The sequence below is a fragment of the Dreissena polymorpha genome, chromosome 14 (genome assembly GCF_020536995.1).
Source record: "Dreissena polymorpha isolate Duluth1 chromosome 14, UMN_Dpol_1.0, whole genome shotgun sequence".
Taxonomy (NCBI): Eukaryota; Metazoa; Mollusca; class Bivalvia; order Myida; family Dreissenidae; genus Dreissena; species Dreissena polymorpha.
In genome coordinates this window covers 31,269,770-31,273,960 of record NC_068368.1, presented here as the reverse complement: position 1 = coordinate 31,273,960, position 4,191 = coordinate 31,269,770, and the positions used below count along the sequence as shown (strand labels likewise).

The 4,191-nt window shown below is 32.6% G+C and overlaps 1 long non-coding RNA gene across 1 annotated transcript; it reads right to left on the bottom strand.

Moving 5' to 3' along the window:
* Positions 1–2,048: 2,048 nt before the first annotated feature.
* Positions 2,049–3,601, bottom strand: LOC127858337 (uncharacterized). The gene is made up of 2 exons (XR_008038855.1): positions 3,542–3,601; positions 2,049–3,047 (listed from the first exon to the last, which is right to left on the bottom strand). It is a non-coding gene; the product is annotated as an uncharacterized LOC127858337 (long non-coding RNA).
* Between the last annotated feature and the right edge of the window lie 590 nt (positions 3,602–4,191).

Here is a 4,191-nt window from a genome sequence, read left to right as displayed (position 1 = left end):
AAGATGTCAGTGTTTTGCGAATAGCTGACAGGTAGACATAGGGTTGCATGTCGGGACAGTATGATCAAGACCACGGGCCGTGTTGCTTAACTTAGGTTGTGCTCGATAACTTTAGTTAGGATTGATATATCATGTTGAAATTGCGGGCATATGTACAGAGCTCGACCATAACTAAAAATAATTCAATTTAACGAGACCAAATAGTAACTTTCCGGAATAAAACTTAATACCCTTTATAAGTTTTCATTAAGTAACTAATCATAATTTCTTTAAAGATTTATTTAAAAAGTCTTTATAAACATACCATAACTAGAAATGTGTTAGCCCTTTGTCGCTAATTTATTATAATATTATTACCAAACACCAATGAGGCAAGACGGGAACTAATGGTGACAATTTTATGAATTTTGCTATGTAATTTATCTCCCTTTGTCAACAGTACATTATGGCGTGTTTTATTATGAAACAACGGTTTTTAGTAATTAAGCAATACAATTTTTGTAATAAGAACGTCGTTTTAGTTTTATGTTTTATTCTTTCTTTGCAGTACTTAAACTATAACCCCGATTGGGTTGGCTCCTGTCAAAACTGTAAAACCGGAAACCACACTACCACAGTTAAAGTGCCTACAGGGTGAGATCAGCAACACAAATGTAATTCATTCACTTGATGGCGTAGGGAATAGATTAAAATAATTTGTCCATTTTTATGAAATGAAATAAAAATATCTAAATTAATATGTACAGTATGGTGTTATCATGTTATGTTCCCATAATGTCCGTTAGCGATTGACGAACGTTACAAATATTTGCTTTCACAAGTTTGGTTTATTATGCATTTAGAAAATATATAATGTATCATTTTGACTGCTTGAATTGTTTGTCTTTAACACTGCGTCGTGTGAAATTGTGTTATACACGATTGTTCGTTGCCTGTTACGCTCAGTCTATTTACCTAACACTAGATTTAAATTTGTTTAATGCTCAATACAAGCTTAGGTGGTAATGTGCTAATCAAGCATGTTGATATACTTTAGTATGTCTTCTGTCATGTTGTATGTGGTGTCATGTATGTTTAGGCAATTGGTCCATTGAAACCGTGAAATAAAAGCATGGCTGTTGTAAATGATATTTTATCTTCTGATATTTTTCCAGAAGTAAAATATTGCTGCATATTTTTTCTGCTGTGCATCAGTCATAATAAAAATTCCCCGTTCGTTTGTATGCCCATGTTTGCATTGTTTACCAAGATAAGTTATCACTAAATTATAATGAGTAAAAGCCTAAGTAATAACACTATATGATTGACCATTTTAGCAAATTTCTTTAGAGCAAATTTAAAACGACGATTACAATGTATTTTGTATATGAGCTTTGTTTATTGCACGTGCAGTGATTTATATTTTTCAACAAAAATTATCTATTAATTTTTTATATATAGGGCAAAAAATGTGGTTGTATTATATTGTCTGTCTGTCTGTCTTTCTATTTGTCTGTCTGACCGTCTATCAGTCTGTCTGTCTGTCTGTCTGTCTGTCTGTCTGTCTGTCTGTCTGTCTGTCTGTCTGTCTGTCTGTCTGTCTGTCTGTCTGTCTGTCTGTCTGTCTGTCTGTCTGTCTGTCTGTCTGTCTGTCTGTCTGTCTGTCTGTCTGTCTGTCTGTCTGTCGTACCTTCCAAAATATAGCACGTTTTGGGTCATTTATAATAGATACTTTGAAACGTTAGACATATCCATGTATGCATCGCAACATGTCACCGTTAATTCTAATATTATTGTCTCGGATTTTGAAGAACTGTTATTGAACGACCTAACGACCCTCTCGTAAAACTATTCACAAAACATTATTACTGTTTATTAACAAGATTTTTCTCATATGTTTTAATAGAAGCGACGTTATTATCATGTTCATTCAAATATGGCCCACATGTGTTTACACCTTTCATATAATCTATTTCATGAAGATATTGCGAAATTATAATGTAGTACCAGCTTAACGTGTTATGATAAGCAAGATCCAAAATAAATAATGGCGACATTGTTAAGGCAGATAGAAAAAAGATGTTTATTTGCTTTCATACGAACACATATAATTGTACATATAAATGGTGATTCGTGTATACAAAATAAATAACTTTCCTTGTTGCTTTTGATAGCATTAGTAACTTAAAGGCTTATGTATCATGGCTTATACAAGTAGCTAATCATTTCGTTTGATAGTAAAAATGTCATTTTAAAGTGATTCATTTGTCAACACTGTGTAAATTAGTTATAAAAGACGCGAAATCGTATTAAACTGTATGAAAACCATAAACACCATGGATATATTTTAAGTGCAAGTGGTCATGTGCTGATACTTGAAAAAAATGCTTAATAAAGATACATCAGTGTAACAATATATACAATCTGTAAACTGTACTTGCTTAAATATGTGTGGTTTTATATTTCATATACGCCATAAATATGCACACTACTACGTTTGATTTTTATGTTTCAGTACACACAAAAGAAAGAAACTAATAAAAAAGAGATTCTGATAGTTAGTCCATATTAGTGATTTTATGCCGTATATTTTAGTAACATTTTTAGTTCGTTGGAGAAAAAGAACATCGCAAAAGCAAACGACAGTTTCAACAATTATTTAGGGAACCATTCAATAGTGTTATCATCAAATAATTTATTATTGAAATTAAACAATAGGACATGTATAACTTTATACCATTTAACATATATCTACATTCATTTTGATTTTTTTGAAATTTATATTATATGTTATCTTATATGTTAATTGTCGACATAGGGTACATGTTGTCGCATGTATTAAGAAAGATTATTGTATGCTGTAGTATGTTTTCGAACAGCCATGACATTTTAAATTTATTAAATATTAGAAAAGAGGACGGCGAGTGTGGCGCCAAGGAGCGTTGCCATGGAAACAGCCATGTTGTCGGAGCCGTTGCAGAGCTCGCTGTCACAGTTACAGGCTTCAGCATCGCCCGACTTCGTGCATCCGTTGCTAAGAGCAATTGGAGAACAGGTTCTGACAACAACTGTAAACACAAAAATTATTTGAAAATTGATTATCCAAGTCCAGAGACTTTGATGGGAGTGATATTTTATTTTACTAACGTTTAATGCGGTACAATAGAAGACCCAAACCGACATAACGCTTTAAATGGTTAACGGCTAGACATTCGAAAAGCCTATATGTTCCTGTAAAATAAAATGAACTAACCAGTGCGGTTCATATTATCTAAAAAATGTCGTCAATACCACCTTCAATTCCCGAACAAAAACAATTCTACGTTTTCCCGTCATCACGCAGATGTATAAATGACTACCGGTTAGCAGCATATCCCATATAGCATCTCAATGTTAGATTACGAATAATAAAAAAGTAAATGTCGGCAAACATACGATTGGCGGGCAGACTAACCCCTTACCAGCTTAATGAAGAGGTGGTCTGGAGCTACGCTTGCCGCATATGGCACAATAACCATTTTGCATGACGCGTCTGAAATTGCATTTACACTGAACAACTTACCGTCGCCTTGTTTTCCCTTGACGCAGCTCAGGCATGTTGCTGCACTTTCCAAAGAAGAACCTGAAGAAATACAGTAAGTAATCATAAAGCTGGTATTTTTGCGTTTTCTCCCTTGAATGTCTTCAATAAAAATCAGGGATTTTTCCAAGATATCAAAACAGCTGGTAGTACAACATAAAATGATTTTATATTGTTTGTATAATATTTATTCTAAAATATGATACATTTATGAAACATGCTAAATGTATTTTTTGTTTCTTGTCGAATACTCATATATATGGTTTGATACTGCAATTTGAAAATATTTTTGTTTGTATGTCCTTTTGCAATATGGTCTTGTTCCAAACATTATTCAATTAATTGATAAGGTACAAATTAGCATTAACAAATTTATTCGAAGAAAGCGCAAATTTTATGTACATAGGTAAATAAAGTACAGTTTGTATACAAAACATGAAATAACATTCATGGCTGAGAAATATAAATAATTTATCAGTTTGTTTATGTATGATCGTCAGTCAAAATTGCTAAATGCATAAAGACTTCATAGTCAAAATTGCTAAATGCATAAAGACTTCATAGTCAAAATTTCTAAATGCATGAAGACTTCATAGTCGAAATTGCTTAATGCATAAAGACTTCATATGTTT